We start from the raw sequence: 17,198 nt of genomic DNA, 5'->3' as shown, positions 1-17,198 counted from the left end.
TTTATACGAGAAGAAAGCAATGCTTTCCTACGTATTGTGATTCAAATACGATTGTGTGACGTTATGCCAGTGTTTATTGTGTCGTCCCATTGGGTTAATGGGCCGAAAGTACGAGGCTTCCGGCGAGAAGTCGTCTGGTGTTACGAGTTCCTCCCGGCACGGTTCTCATTACAGTATCTAAGAAATGTCACCCGAAAGAAACTATATAAAGATGTTGTTGATGTATCTATGCCAAAACCATTGTATCGCACCATGTTTTTAACAGGAGCAGGCAAAGACGTACTGCAAAGGGTGAAGGGGATGCCAGTACGGTCTACGGTGAAAACGTTTTTATTTTACTTGCACACCGGAACTCTGCCCGTTAAACCGTGGTTAGAGCAGAAGGGTATCTTCGTGCCTTGGACGATAAACTGCTTATTGTGCAAGCAGCCAGAAAGTATCGACCATATTTTTCTTGATTTTCTTGACGCCCCCTTCTTATGGGACATACTACAACGTACTTAAAAAAAAAAAGATTTGCCGATAACCCCAAATGGCATCCGCTTCCTCCCAATCCCAAATGATGAAGGGGTGCCGTACAACATGTTTATGGCTCTATGTCTTCCCAGCATATGGAAAACAAGAATAACAGTGCACCATGCAGACATGAACGCCCAGCCAGCCAGAGAGTACTTCAAAGGAATCGCATTTATTCGTGCGATATATAAAGCGCACAATGATCCACCAGCATGGATGCCTGTATTAAATGCTCCTGTCAACCTGAAGCGGTATTAATTACCCACGCTTGCCCAAAGTGGGCAAGCGTTTTTAATTCGTTTATGTAGCGTGAATTTGTACTTGCATTGTTCTGTTTCAATCCTGAGAAAGGAAACAAATAAAGAAAAAGCTCCTTGATCTAGGGGTATAATTCTAGCTTTGGGTGCGATAGGTCCCGGGTTGAAATCCCCGACGAGCCCGTTATTCTTTCTCTTTTTACTGTCAGTCGGTATATGAGGAAGCGTTTAATTAAAAGCGGGGAACATTATCGATTCTCTTTTTCAGTATGTTCCTATGTGCTATGTCCTATTCTATGTGCTATCAAGACTGTACCGCCAGCCTCATTATAAACAAGGAGGTTACCAAAAGCGTTAGCGTCCGGTCATCTGTGCGCCAAGGGTGTGGTTTGTCGCCTTTTTTATTCGCAATTTACTTAGAGCCGCTTTCTAGGAAAATCAAGAATGACAATAGAATATCATGTTTCAGAGCTCAGTCCGCGGAAGTGAAAGTTCTGGCATACGCGGACGACGTCGCGTTGTTTTGTCGGGATAAAGAAAGCATCGAAATCGCGGTCGCAGAGGCTTTATCATACTGCAGAATGACAGGCAGTGCTATCGACTTTAATAAATCCATAGGGGTATGGATCGACAACTGGAAAGACCATCCAAGTACGTTTGCAAATATCCGCTGGACAGTCACGCCGGCAAAGTACCTAGGGGGGCCGCTTGAGCATTACCGTGACGCGGTTGATAACTGGAATGCCGAAACTGAAAACGTTCGTGAGTGTACACTTAAATGGGGAGGCCGCAATTTCTCAATGTTTGCTCGTGCGACAGTGTACAACCTGTTTGCCGTTGCCAAAATTTCTTGCGTGCTCCAAGCGTTGTCCATGTCAAGGGCTAACATACAATGTTTACACACAGTACTAGCAGTGTTTGTATGGGGTTCAAGCTGGGAGCCCACCAGTCGCACTAATCTCTTCCGTTCGGTTGAAAGTGGAGGATTATAGGTCTGGCGCATTTGTTCATTAGGCAGATTGTGTCGAGGTTTGTTTACTTACGCGACCAAAATGACCCATTTTATTAACTATGTTTCAAACAAGGCTGAGCGAAGATATATCTGAATTGATTGTATCGTCACATAGGTGCAGTCAAAGCAGAGTGCGTGGTTTCCTAAAAGAAGTGGTCTGGGCTTTTCAGCTGTTAAAGGTTCGGTTTTTCATGGAATACTTAAGTAGGGTACCACGAAAGCGCTTATACAAGTACCTAATAGACACAATGTCACCGGAGCCATTGTATCGCTCAATGTTCTGCATTGGACCTGCAAAGGACGTGCTAAAAGGTGTAAAACAAATGCCAGTACTCCCGTCGGTAAAGTCCTTTTTCCAGCTCCAAGCCAATACTTTACCTGTGAAACCATGGCTAGAGGAAGAGGGACTTTCCGTGCCTTGGAACGTCATCTGTTTACTATGCCGGAAACCCGAAACAGTTGAACACATATTTCTTGACTGTTGGGATGCTGTGTTCCATTGGGTCATTTCACAGAGAACGCTAAAGAAGGACTTGCCGATTGCACCATATGGGATTCGTTTCTTGCCTACTCTAAATGAAGACAAAGTACCGTATGACATGTTCATACTCGTGTCCTTGCATAGTTCATGGAAAACTAGAATGGCCGTGAGACACGCCGAAATAAACGCCCAGCCTGTTAGAGAATACTTCATTGAAAGCATTTGTTATACTAAGGAGATATATAATTTGCAAACAGAAAAACCAACGTGGCTCAGTGTGATGACTGAGCTTGCGAATTTCAAGCGTTTTTAGCCCCGTGACCGCCAACCAATGGCAGAGATTTTGTCGTGAGTGTTGTGTACTGTTAATGCATCTTGTTTTCTATGTTTCCATGTCGGTAATCAAGAACTATCAAAAAAGACTTTCCTCTCACATATTATGGTCTTTCTTTCTTTCTTTCTTTCTTTCAAAAAGACAGCCAGTAACACACCATACGATTTGTTTATGTTATTAGGACTTTATTCATTATGGAGAAGTCGAATGATCGACAGACATGCCGTGCCACCTCGCTCGACAAGGTCTACCTTCCGAGAAGAGACTGCTCAAGTCCGTAGTGTGGTGGCTACGTATGCTCCCGTACCTGACTGGATTTCGCGTCTGGACGCTTGCGTCTGTTTGCCAGAATTTTGAACTGTCATTGGACTGCATACTATGCGTGAATTTGTTTCTCATGTATGTTCATATGTAATGTAACTGCACCCGCCGTGGTTGCTCAGTGGCTATGGTGTTGGGCAGCTTAGCACGAGGTGGCGGGATCGAATCCCGGCCACGGCGGCCGCATTTCGATGGGGGCGAAATGCGAAAACACCCGTGTACTTAAATTTAGGTGCACGTTAAGGAACCCCAGGTGGTCGAAATTTCCGGAGTCTTCCACTACGGCGTGCCTCATAATCAGAGAGTGGTTTTGGCACGTAAAACCCCATAATAAAAAAAATATAAATGAAACTGCATTGGTTTGACACTACCGATAATTCCATGCAATAAAGAAAACAAAAACTCCCGTTAGTCTAGGAGTATGATTCTCGCTTTGGGTGTGAGAGGTCCCTGGTTCAAATCCCCGGCGAGCCCTTTATTTCTTTTTTTACTGTCAGTCGGTATATGGAGAAGTTTTTACTTAAAACCGAAGAAAATTATCTCTTCTTTTTTTCAGTATGTTCCTATGCTCTTCTCAGCACAAACGTGATCAAAGATGCCCACTTCTTTGTCTTCGTTTGTGCAGAGAGCCAAGATGTTACGATACTGTAAACGTGCCGCAAATGGGAAAAGCAGTCGACTCGTTGGTCTAAGTGATAAGGGCGCCTAACGAAAAGCTGTGGCTCGGAGAGACGCCCACCAAAGAGGCCCTCAGTGATGAAAAAAGGCACGCTCTGTCGAAAGAGATAACAGAAATATGCTATGAAAACGAAGTCCCAAATCAAAGAGAAATAATCAAGCAGGCATTCGTCGAACATTACACAGATCTATTCAGCCTTAAAACACCGAACACTGACTGCTTCAGAATAGAATTCCTATCGCTGATGCCGAGATTAGAGGACGACATTGTGCGCGCTCTAGAAGCCCATATTACAGCTGAGGAATCAGCGATTCTGGAGCTTAGTTCAAACAAATCTCCCGGGCCAGACGGTCTCGGTGCATCTCTATATAAAGCCTTTAGAACAGAAATGGCAGTCGCACTTGAACGACTGATTAGCGAATTTTATGAAAAGAAAGTAACTCCTCCATCGTTCCGAGCGTCGAACATAGTGCTAATTCCTAAAACGAATGATCCGATTAAGTTACAGTTTGTTGAATCATACCGTCCCATCAATCTAACAAACGTGGACTATAATATATTCATGAAGATTTTAGCTCGACGTCTTCAAAGTGTTAATAACTCACTTGTAGGGCCACATCAGACATGCGGCATAAAAGACAGGAAAATCTTTATCAATGTTCCCACAGCTAGAAGTGTCCTTGGATGCTGCGACAATACATGGGCGCGTGGGCATGTTGCAATTAGATCTGCACAAGGCATTCGATAAAGTCGTACACGAAGTTTTGTTCTCGATCCTATACCATGTCAACGTTGGAACCGTTATTACCTAAGGCATTAAAATGATGTACAATGGTTGTATAGCGAAGCTGATAATAGATAGGCAGTTAAGTGATTCTATTCATGTGCAGTCGTCTGTCAGACAAGGCTGCCCTTTATCTCCCCTGCTTTTTGCTCTCTACCTCGAGCCCTTTTGTTTGCGGCTGCTGAAGAGCCCAAACAACCGGGGATACACTTTTCATGAAACTCAAGTTCGAGTTTTAGCATATGCTGATGATTTAGCAGTGTTTTGTACGGACCATGACAGTGTTAAATCAGTTGTACAAGAGGCTGTAAAATTTTGTACTGCAAGTGGAAGTGCTATTAACTGGAACAAGTGTCTTGGTTTTTGGCATGGGAATTGGCAATACAAGCCTGAGACTTTTGTAACATGCAATGGGCGGTAACACCAGGCACCTACCTAGGTGTGCCGCTCGAACATTATCGCGATAGCAAAGAATATTGGGACAATGAAGTAGTGTGAGTCAAAGCCCAGACTGGCAAATGGGAGGGCATAAATTTTCAATGTTTGCAAGAGCCACCGTGTGTTATTTGTTTTTAGTCGCTAAATTTTTTTACGAGATGCAAGCATTATGTCTGACGAGGATGTCTGTGCAAAAGCTGCATAGAGTATTTGCTACGTTTATTTGGGCGTCAACATGGTAACGTACAAGTCGTAGTAATCTGTTCCATACAGTGCTAAATGGAGAGCGGGGGTTGTGACATTTGTTCCTCAAGCAGATTGCAAGCAGGTTTCTTTTTTTGCGTGATCAAAATGATGCTTTTCTGAGAACAATGATTCAAGCACGACTGCGCAATTCATTGCCTGATTATGTAGTGTCGTCCATGTATACGGGGCCAATACCTTTAAGTGCTTTTTTGCGCAAAGTGGTCGCGTCTCTTGATCTACTAAAAGTGAAATTTTATAGCCAATATCTGGCCACTGTTACTAGTAAGAAATTGTATAAAGATCTCGTTGATGTATTCTTGCCTGTAACGTTTCATCGTACAGTATTTATTTTAGGTTCAGAACGAGATGTTCATAAGAGAGTTAAAAGAATGCCGGTAAGAGCTTCTGTTAAATACTTCTTTTTCCAACTTCATACAGGCACTCTCCCAGTGAAACCGTTGTTGCAAAGCAAAGGCATTTTGTACTTTGGTCTGTGAATTGCTTTATATGCAAAAAACCGGATACGATCGAGCATATCTTTCTGCACTGTCATGAGGCAGTGTTTTTGTGGGATGTTCTAAAACGCAGCAGTTAAAAAAATTTGTAGATAAGTCCATTCGGGGTACCCTTCCTGCCATGCGCGGAACTAGAGGGAGTGCCTGTCGATCTGTTAATGCTTCTGTGCATGCATAGCGTGTGGCGAACGCGTACGGATATTATACATGAGCGCATTGTTCAGGCCCCTGCACAAGAATGCTTCATTGAAAGTGTGCTACATATACGCGAATTTTTCTGTGCACAGAGTGATCCTCCTGATTGGCTAAGTGCTTTGGACAAACTGACTAACCTACATCGTTTTATCACAACACACTGGTACGGCATTGACTGGTGTTTTTATGGCCATGTACTATTCACATTATACCTTCTTTTGCCAAACCGGTAATAAAGAAAAAAAATAAAAATAAAAAGCTCGTTCGTCTAGGGGTATGATTCTCGCTTCGGGTGCGAGAGGTCCTGGGTTAAAATCCCCGACGAGCCCGTTATTTCTTTTTTTACTGTCAGTCGGTATATGAAGAAGTTTTTACTTAAAACCGAAGAAAATTATCTCTTCTTTTTTTCAGTATGTTCCTATGCTCTTCTCAGCACAAACATGATCAAAGATGCCCACTTCTTTGTCTTCATTTTTTGCAGAGAGCCAAGATGTTACGGTACTGTAGACGTGCCGCCAATGTGAGAATAACGTCGGCTCGTTGGTCTAGGGGTATGATTCTCGCTTTGGGTGCGAGAGGTCCCGGGTTCAAATCCCGGACGAGCCCGTTTTAATTTCTTTCTTTTTACTGTCTGCCGACATATAAAGAAATGTTAAATAAAGCCGAAGAACATTATCCTTTTTTTTCAGTATGGTCCTATTCTTTTCTCAGCAGAAACGTGATCAAAGATGCCCACTTCTTTGTCTTCGTTTTTGCAGACAGCCAAGATGTTACGATACTGTAAACGTGCCGCAAATGGAGAAATAGATAGGATCGTTGCTCTAGGGGTATGATTCTCGCTTTAGTTGCGAAAGGTCTCGGGTTCAAATCCCGGACGAGCCCGTTGTTATATCTCCTTTTACTCCCAGTCGGCATATAAAGGAATGTTTTAATAAAACCGAAGAACATTGTCCATTCTTTTTTTCAGTATGTTCCTGTTCTTTTCTCAGCACAAACGTGAATAAAGATGCCCAATTCTTTGTCTTCGTTTTTGCAGACAGCCAAGATGTTACGATACCGTACACGTGCCGCAAATGGGAAAAGACATCGAGTCGTTGCTATAGGGTTTTTTTCCACTTCCGGCCACCGAGCGTGACGGACGTGTATGTCATCGGCTCCGTAGGAGCGGCTATAGTGGCGTGGACGGGCCGCGGTAACAGGATTTCTGCCTCGGACAACGAGTATCAAGTTGTTTTGCCTAGTCTGCCAACAGGGCGTTTTGTTTTGAATATGGTTTTCCTGCACTGTGATATCAGGGCTTGCCCATACCGGGTGGAAGATTTTCGAGACGCGCTCGCTAAGTTATCGCTCCTGCCGGAAGTGGTTGCTCTCGGGGCCTACCGTATGAGTCATGTGTGGCCTGTGACCTTCAAGGACAGCGACGCGGTGAAAAAGAACGTGAGCGTTGGCGAGCTGCAGGTCCAAAAGGGCCGGTGTCTCGTCACTGACCCCGCCAACCAGGACGTACGCCTGAAAGTGCATTGGCTGCTGCACAGCGTTCCTGACGAGGATGCACGTCTTGCCTTCGTGTCGTTTGGAAAGGTCACGGACGTCGTGTTTACGGCGTAGCAGGTAAGAACTAAACAAGGCTCGTTATGCTGAAGCTGAAGCCGGGCGTAAAGCTCAACGACCTTGCGCATCAGGCGAGCGTCACCGGCGAACTGGCTCTCGTGGTTGTGCCGGGCAGGGATCCTCTCTGCCTACGCTGCCGCGGCACAGGCCACATTCGTCTCGAGTGCCATATTCCACGGTGTGGTGCCTGCCGACACTTCGGTCATGAAGACAGTCAGTGCGAGCGGACGTACGCTATCGTGACCGGACCCGTGGGCAACGAGGACAACTCTGCCCTACTCATGGACGAGGCGAACATGGAAGACGCGTCGCCCGCGGCTGGTGAAACAGCTGACGTCGTGGCAAAGTCTGCGGTACCACTTGAACAGCAGGAGAAACACGTCGCTCAGGCTGTCGCCACAGGAAACCGACAAGCGCCTGCAGAGGGCATTGCGACCATGCTGAAGTGAAAACCCCACCTGTGACGGACGCGACCTCCTGCCTACTTGATCCTGAGGGCATGAACACCCTTACCGGCCCATCTAGCCAACCGACGGGGAAACGGCCCCACGACCAGACAGTTAGCCGGACGGCGAAACAGAACGGCAGCCACGGAGACGAGCCACCGCCCGAAGTGCCAGGTAGAAGGAGGTCGACCTTGAAGCCGCGGCCGAGCATTACGGTCGATCCACGGCAGGCAGGTAAACCGCCTCCGTAACTCTGTGCTGTTTAGCTCGAATGGGGTTGGGGGGGCCGGTGAGTGCAATGGCCGTCATTCTGAGTGCTACTTTTCTAGATTCTTGACAGGAAAGAAGGCCCAAGTTGCACTTGAGTGCCCTTTTCGGAAGGTCAAGCTGTGTCTCCTTTAGTGGCATTCGACGTGGTTATCGGCGCACCATTATCAGCACTCGTCCTTGTGTAACTGTGATGGGCACCATTCTACCGTGTAGCCATGGCGGTTAATATCGAAGGAGCGCTATGTGTTAGCTACGTTAAATGTACGAGGGATCAGTGCAAGAAGATGGCAATGTCAGCTCAGTCGTCTCCTCTTGGATAATGACTTACATATAGTGGGAATCCAAGCAACAAAAATCCAAGCAACGAGAGCCAGGAGCTAACCGACATAATGGTGTCTAATTATAATGCTCACATTTACGTGTGTGTTTGTCACGCGGTTGGTGGATCAGGCGGCTGCGCTATATTCATGCGAAATAACTTGGGCATTTGTGTGCAGTCAGTGTTTTCGTGTGAAACTGGGCGCCTCTTGGTGGCTGATTTTTGTTTTGGGGATTTGGATTACCATGTTATTTGTATCTGTGCGGCGAATATTGAAACGGACCGTCGATCTTTTTTTGAGCGTCTTGAAGCGTACGTAAACTGTTCCAAGGCCGTAATACTGCTCGGTGATTTTAACTGTGTTTGCTATGCTGAAGACCGAGCAAAATGTTCACGCGCTCGCGATAAGAGTACCGAATTCCTAAACGCGGTGGTGCATGATTATGACCTGGAAGATGTGGGTAGGGTTTTTGCCAGCGGTACTCGCCCGCGACTTACCCACTTCGAGCGTGATAGCCGCACTCGGGAAAAGACAGGGCAAACGGTCCTTTAACTGGGATCTCTGGAACATGAATGCGCAGTTGTTGCATGACAATCCTTTTGTCGATGCTGTAGCGAAGGAACTAGAAAACCTGACTTCAGCCAAACCAGTAAGCTTTGCCATTCAATGGGAAGAATCTAAACAGAAAATAAAAACAATGGCCATTGAAAGCAGCAGTGTCATTAGACACAAACTGCAACAAGCAGAAACAAAGCTTCGCCAGCAATTGCAATTTCTTATTAGCATGGGAAGTGTCGAGCTTGGTGTGCATGTTAACGAATTAAAGGAAGTGAAAACTCAACTGGAAAAGATGGACACCGAGAAATACAAAGCAGCACTAGTGAGATCAAGGTCTGAGAAGTTGAGGGCGGGAGAAACTCCAACGAAACGAGCCTTATCAGACGAGAAAGATACGCATGTGGGAAAGAAATCCGCCAGCTAGGTAAAGGCAATCACATTACGTCCGACAAAAATGACATCAAGCAAGGGATCGCCGGTCACTTTAAAGCAATTTTAGCTCATCCGCGGAATCCTAAATATAGCTACCAGAAAGAATTTCTCTCACTGATGCCAAAGCTCGATGAAGAAGTTAGGACACGGCTGGAACTGCCAATTATCCTGAGTGAGATAGAGTGCGCAATAGATGAGTTGTCCATCGATAAAGCACCTGGGCCTGATGGCTTGGGAACCATTTTCTATAAAACCTTAGTCTGCATTGGCTCGTGTTCTTTACGAAGTTATCAGCGAAGCGTATAAGCGAAAAAGATTGCCCTTGTCTTTCACAACCTCGTATACCGTGCTAATTCCGAAGAGTGATGATGATGAAATATTTTGTTGCCGGGGTCATATCGCCCGATAACTCTAGCCAACGTCGGTTATAAAATATTCACGAAAGCTTTAGCCAAACGACTGCAAAGTGTAATTAAAACATTGGTAGGGCCGCACCAGACTTGTGGCATTAAATGCCGCAGTATCACAACAAATGTACACGTGGCTTGAAGTGTGCTTGAGTGGTACGATGCGATTGGCGATCACGTTGCGATGATGCAGATCGATTTGGCAAAAGCCTTCGACCTCGTCTCGTACAAGGCTTTGTTCTGAATACTGGAACATGCGAACGTTGGCAACGTCATAACGGAAGGCGTCATGATGGCGTACAGAGAATGCTTAACGCGCATCATTGTTAATGGGGAGCTCACCGAGAGCTTTCGCGTACTCTCATCGGTGCGGCAAGGATGCCCGCTGTCGCCCCTTCTATTTTCTGCTTATCTCAAACCACTCTGTTAGCCGATTAAAAATGACGAGCGCATAGCAGGCTATGGGCTTCAGGCAGCGCACGTTAAAATTTTGGCATATGCCGACGATATCGCGATTGTCTGCACAAAGTGAGCATTAAGGAAGCCACGACTGTCGTTGACAAGTTTTGTGATTCAACTGGAGCCCAGATAAACTGGGATAAGAGAGACGGCTTCTGTCGTGGTAGTTGGAAAGTCACACCGGAAACCCTTTATCGATTGAAGTGGTCGTTGTTACCAACGCAGTACTTGGGTGTGCCTCTCGGAAGTTACCGTGAACCTGAATCGTACTGGCTCGATCAAGATCAAGTTTCGAAAGGAAAAGAAAAGGCTGACGGGGGGGGGGGGGCGGAGAGGAAAGCAATTGTCAATGTTTTCTAGAGTCACTGTTTGCAATCTTTTTTTAGTTTCTAAATATGGTACGTTATAAATGTGTTGTGTGCTCCGAGGGTAAGCGTAGAAAAAGCACACCGTGTTTTCGCAGTTTTCATTTGGGCCTCCACCTGGGAGAGGATGAGTCGAACGAACTTGTTCTTCCCTGTCAAGAAAGGTGGTCTTAGTCTAGCTCATTTGTTTCTGCGACAAGTCGTGTCACGCTTTGTGTTTTTACGGGATCAAAACGATCCTTTTTTCCCAACGGTCATACAGGTACGGCTGTGTAGACAAATTCCAGGATTCCTTGTTTCGACTGTTCAGAATATGCCAGGAGCCGTGACTGGTTACCTGCGTGAAGTGGTATGTTCATATAGGATGTTGAATGTACGTTTTTCACAGCAATACCTGTCCACCGTTACAAAGAAAAAAAAAACTATACAGAGATCTCGTAGACACAATGTTCTCTGCACCTTTGTACTGTCTTCTACACCGTGGAGGCCCAGGACAAGACGTTCTAAAGAGAGTGAAAAAAATGCCAATACGGCCGTCAGATAAATCTTTCTTCAAATAACACACGAAAACACTTCCCGTTAAGACCTGGCTTCATGAAAAGCGGATATTCATCCCCTGCAGCACCTATTGCTTATAATGTAAAAAACCAGAAACAATAGAACATGCATTCCTAGACTGCTGGGACGCCATCTTTCACTGGGATGTTCTGCAGAGAACATTGAAAAAACACTTACCCTTAAACCCATATGGAATACGCTTCTTACCGATTGATAACACCGAGGATGTCCCGTGTGACCTTATTATGATCCTGAGCCTCCACGCAATGTGGAAAACTAGAATGCAATTCCAAAATGGAGACATTGTTGTTCGACCGGTTCGGGAAAATTTCTTAGGGATTGCTGTGTGTGAGAGAGGTGCTTTCAAAGGGCTGCCTGATCCACCGCAATGGATCTCTGTATTTGATGAATTAGCGTTGTTGAAAAGATTTTAGTACCGTGTTGGCCAAAGTGTGGCCCACACGTTTTATCATTTGCAAATCTTGATTTAGAACGTCGAAGTTGGCAATAGAGAAAAAAAAGCGACATCGGCTCGTTGGTCTAAGGGTATGATTCTCGCTTTGGGTGCGAGAGGTCCAGGGTTCAAATACCGAACAAGCCCGTTATTTCTTTTTACTGTCAGTCGGCATATACCCGCCGTGGTTGCTCAGTGGCTATGGTGTTCGGCTGCTGAGCACGAAGTCGCGGGATCGAATCCCGGCCACGGCGGCCGCATTTCGATGGGGCGAAGTGCGAAAACACTCGTGTACTTAGATTTAGGTGCACGTTAAAGAACCCCAGGTGGTCGAAATTTTCGGATTCCTCCACTACGGCATGCCTCATAATCAAAGTGGTTTTGGCACGTTAAGCCCCATAATTAAATTTTTTTTGACAGTCGCCCACCCCCCCCCCCCTCCATATGAAGAAATGTTTAAATAAAACCGAAGAACTTTATCCATTCTTTTTTTTTCAGTATGTTCCTATTCTCAGCACAAACGTGATCAAAGATGGGGGAAGACGTCGGCTCGTTGGTCTAGGGTATGATTCTCGCTTAGAGTGTGAGAGGTCCCGGGTTCAAATCCCGGACGAGCCCGTTATTGCTTTTTCTTTTTACTTTCAGTCGCCCCCACCCCCCCCCCCCCCCCATATAAAGAAATTTTTAAATAACACCGAACAACATTATCCATTCTTTTTTCAGTACGTTGCTATTCTCTTCTCAGAACAAACATGATCAAAGGTGCCCACTTCTTTGTCGTCGTTTTTTGCAGAGAGACAAGATGTTACGATACTGTAAACGTGCCGCAAATGTGGAAAGACGTCGGCTCGTTGGTCTAGGGGTATGATTCTCGCTTTGGGTGCGAGAGGTCCCGGGTTCAAATCCCGGACGAGCCCTTTATTGCTTTTTCTTTTTACTTTCAGTCGCCCCCCCCATATAAAGAAATTTTTAAATATCTGGTGCGAAGGAAGTTGTGGGAAAGTGCCTCTGCTGAAAGGGCGCAGGGCAAGAAAGTCTTTTTGATCGACGACAAGCTCAAAATAAATGACAAGTTATACACATGGGACAACGAGAAGAACGCACGCTCGCTCCTGAACTCCCGAGATAAGTTCAAGCAACGCACTAGAAAAGCAGGCAACTCGCATGGTGGCTCTGACATCTCGGATAATTCCAGCGAATCAATGCCTGAACTCACCCCGTCATAGCTACGAATCTTATCTTTGAATGCTCGTAGCCTTTTTAACAAAGTAACCGAATTAGAATATGTATTACTGACAGAAAGTCCACACGTACTCGTCGTAAGCGAAACATGGCTAAACAACGGTGTGCCTAGTCACTGTATGGTACCCCCAAATTACCAGATGTTCAGATGGGACAGGGATACTCGTGGTGGGGGTGTTGCAATCATTGTCAAAAGATCTATAGATGCAGTAACGGTCGAGTGCACTTTGCCTGAAACAGTTTGGTGCAAAATTACTTATGCGAGTGTTACTTACCTTGTTGGTGCAGTGTATAGGCCGCCTGCCACTTCACCAGAGTTTTTGGATGACCTTAATATGTTCTTATGCACTCACTTGAACCGTACCACCAGACTAATAATGACCGGAGATTTTAATTTGCCAAGCATCAACTGGGACAGACTGATACCTGGGAACGTTGAAATTTCTAGTTCCGAAGCACTGCTGCAAATAATGTTTTCGCACAATCTTAAACAAATCGTGGAAGAAGACACGAGGGTAACACTCGAATCCCGGTCACTTTTGGACTTGGTGTTTCTCTCGGGCAGAGTGGGTGACTATACTGTGTCTGTTAAAGACGGGATATCTGACCATAAAATGGTTTCTGTGCACATTCCGGTCAGAACAAACACTCGTGGCCAACCCTTTGTACCTGTACAATTTAAGGATTATAGGCAGGCAGACGACACATCCATTCAAGATTTTCTAGAAATGTCATATAGTGAATTCGAACTTGCCTGCGATTGTGAACCAGTTGAAGATCTATGGCTACGTTTCAAGAATATCATAAAACATTGCGTTGACAGATTCATTCCAACTCGACAAAAGAAAATAAAACCACGTAACCCTTGGATTAATCGACCTATTATACACATCAAGCGCAAGATAAAGAGGCTGCGCAGGAGAAAAGACAGCTCAGCTGAGGTATCGAAATTACGAAAGAGTTTAAAAACGGCTCTGATGGAATCAAAAGAGCAATTTTTTAATAAAAAACTATGTAGCTTCGTTAAAACGGCACCTCGGAAGTTTTGGCTTTACCTTAGTGGCAACAAAGAGGAAATAAATAGAATTCAAATTAGTGACAACATAGTAACAGAAAAAACAAAAATAGCAGATCATTTCAATAACTTTTTCCAGTCTGTTTTTTCTAAACCAAGCAATGACGACTTTGACGCGTACCCGCCTTCCTCCCTCTCATGTTCGATGGAAGACCTGGTCGTGACTCAGGCCGGCGTGTTTAATCAATTGTTACTTTTGGATTCTAAAAAGGCTAGCGGGCCGGATGGGATTCCAACCCAGTTTTTAAAGCGATACGCTGAGTGGATATCATTTTTCTTGACAATAATCTTTACAAAGTCCCTACACACTAACTCGTTGCCACAAGATTGGCGGTGCGCAGTCGTAACACCTGTTTTTAAAAACGGCGACCGACTACTCGCAAATAATTATCGCCCAATTTCCCTGACAAGTATCAGCTGTAAACTATTAGAACATATCATAAGTAAACATATACTAACTTTCCTCGAGGATAACGCGTTCTTTTATCAGTATCAGCACGGATTCCGAAGAGGGCTATCTACCATAACACAGCTCATAGAAACGATACATGATTTTAGTTCAGCCATAGATGCCCAAGAACAAATAGATGTCATTTGCATAGATTTTGCAAAAGCATTTGACAAGGTTCCACACAGTAAATTACTTTTCAAGTTATACAGAGCAGGAATTAGCGAAACCATTCTTAAGTGGATTAAAGCCTATTTGAACAATCGCAGGCAGGTTGTGCATGTGGATGATTGTTTTTCTTCTACACTAGAAGTACTTTCTGGCGTTCCTCAAGGATCGGTTTTAGCTCCATTACTGTTCCTAATTTATATTAATGATATTAACGAGGTTACCGAATCTCCCGTAGAATTGAAGCTTTTTGCAGACGACTGTTTAATTTATTCTCGAATAACACAAGCTACCGACCAAATTAGAATAAACCGTGTCCTTCATTCCTTGCATCTTTGGTGCGAAAAATGGGACATGGAAATTAATTACACAAAATCAACTTTTACGCATATAACTAATAAGAAGACTGTGCAGCTATTTTCTTATAATATTGGAAAAAATAATCTAAAAAAAGTTGATACCTTCAAGTATCTAGGTGTTACAATTGCACATAATCTGCAGTGGCATAAACATATTAATAATGTGTGCTCGACAGCTTCCCAAAAACTTTACTTTCTGCGGAAGAAATTGGAACATGCAACAAAAGAAGTCAAGCTGATAGCTTACAAAACATTCATCCGCCCATCCTTGGAGTACGCTTGTGTTGTCTGGAGCCCGCACCAAAAAGTTCTAAAAGATAAACTGGAACGAATTCAAAGAATGGCCGCTCGTTTTATTTCGTCAAGATACAGAAGAAGGGATTCAGTGACGGAAATGCTGAACTCATGTGGGCTCGAGTCACTTGAAAATCGAAGGAAAAAATCAAGACTAAAGCTTTTATTTCAAATAATTCAAGGGCACTTTAAGATTAAATCAAATAGATATATTCAGCCTCCGGGAAAACGGAGCGCGAGAACAAACCACACACGATCCATCAAGCCTTACGAGTCACGTGTTGATGCTTTTCGTTTTTCTTTTTTTCCTGAGGTGATCGAAATTTGGAATGGTTTGCCTGCTGAAGTTGTCGAGCAATCGGACGTGCACAAGTTCGAACGTTCTATCGACATCTTTTGTCAGGAGCACCCAACTTGATGATTATGATATATGAATTTTGTATGTTGTACAAAATTGTACATTGTTGTACATTGTATTCCCTCCCTGTAACGACCCTCAAGCGAGGGTCAACAGTATCAACAGTATCAATAAATAAATAACTCCGAACAACATTATCCATTCTTTTTTCAGTACGTTGCTATTCTCTTCCCAGAACAAACATGATCAAAGATGCCCACTTCTTTGTCGTCGTTTTTTGCAGAGAGACAAGATGTTACGATACTGTAAACGTGCCGCAAATGTGGAAAGACGTCGGCTCGTTGGTCTAGGGGTATGATTCTCGCTTTGGGTGCGAGAGGTCCCGGGTTCAAATCCCGGACGAGCCCGTTATTGCTTTTTCTTTTTACTTTCAGTCGCCCCCCCCATATAAAGAAATTTTTAAATAACTCCGAACAACATTATCCATTCTTTTTTCAGTACGTTGCTATTCTCTTCTCAGAACAAACATGATCAAAGATGCCCACTTCTTTGTCGTCGTTTTTGCAGAGAGACAAGATGTTACGATACTGTAAACGTGCCGCCAATGGGAAAAGACGTCGGCTCGTTGGTCTAAGGGACTGTCGCCCGCATGTCAGCGTACGTGTGGCCCCTGTAGTGCAGAGATTTTGCTTCCGGCAGCCGTGCTGTGCGGATCGTCGAATCATGAGCTCCGTTGGAGTGGCGATTGCTGCCCTTGCTAGCCGCGGTAACAGGAACCAAGAAGAAGATTACTCTTTTGTTTTGCCACAACTGCTAACAGGACGCATCGTCCCCAATACGGTATTTCTGCAAGGCGACGTGTGAGCACGGCCTTACAGTGTCGAAGATTTCAGGGACGCTCTGGCCCTTGCCGGGATGCTGCCGGAAGTTGTTGCACTCGGTGCCTATCAGATTAACCATGTCTGGGCGGTTACCATGTTCAATGGAGACGCTACCAAGAAGCTACTAGCCTTGAAGGAAATGACAAAAAACATGGCACACAATCTGTCGCTCAATTCGGCCACTTTAAATGTTCGAGGCCTGGCCGCAAAGAAAAAGCAGAACCAAGTGTACAGATTGTTGGCGAACCACGACCTCGACACGTTGGCAGTGCAAGAAACAAAAGTTGAAGGGGAGGAGCAGACCCGAATTATGATGCTTCGCTTCACGTCTCGTTATTACGTGTCAGTGAGTCACGCGGTGGGCCAGTCAGCGGGATGCCTACTATTTTTGAAAAAGTTGACGGGCTTTGTTGTAGAGAATGTTCATTCATGCCAAAGTGGCAGATTGATCGTTGTTGATTTTCATTATAGTGAGGTTCACTGGAGAGTAATATGTTTTTACGCGCCGAACGGTACAGATGAGAGGCACAGATTTTTTCTTAGCGCAGAGCAGTATCAGAGTAAAGACAAACATGTTCTTATGTTAGGAGATTTTAACTGCGTTTTGAACACTCGGGACCGAAGCAACGCACACGGGTATAAAGATAGAAGTAGTCAGCTATTGTCACGGTTAATTGCAGAACATGATGTAGATGATGTAGCAGAATGCCTTGAA

At 44.7% G+C, this 17,198-nt stretch overlaps 3 non-coding genes across 3 annotated transcripts; all 3 read left to right on the top strand.

Annotated features, from left to right (window-relative positions):
- Nucleotides 1–6,312: 6,312 nt before the first annotated feature.
- On the top strand, nt 6,313–6,384 carry TRNAP-UGG (transfer RNA proline (anticodon UGG)). The gene has a single exon. It is a non-coding gene; the product is annotated as a tRNA-Pro (tRNA).
- Nucleotides 6,385–12,503: 6,119 nt separating this feature from the next.
- TRNAP-UGG (transfer RNA proline (anticodon UGG)) lies at nt 12,504–12,575 on the top strand. Its single transcript has one exon. It is a non-coding gene; the product is annotated as a tRNA-Pro (tRNA).
- Nucleotides 12,576–15,937: 3,362 nt separating this feature from the next.
- On the top strand, nt 15,938–16,009 carry TRNAP-UGG (transfer RNA proline (anticodon UGG)). Its single transcript has one exon. It is a non-coding gene; the product is annotated as a tRNA-Pro (tRNA).
- Nucleotides 16,010–17,198: the final 1,189 nt, after the last annotated feature.

Source organism: Dermacentor variabilis, chromosome 1, assembly GCF_050947875.1.
Source record: "Dermacentor variabilis isolate Ectoservices chromosome 1, ASM5094787v1, whole genome shotgun sequence".
Taxonomy (NCBI): domain Eukaryota; kingdom Metazoa; phylum Arthropoda; class Arachnida; order Ixodida; family Ixodidae; genus Dermacentor; species Dermacentor variabilis.
Note: the sequence above shows the minus strand (reverse complement) of the source record. Positions and strands in the feature narration are given on the sequence as shown.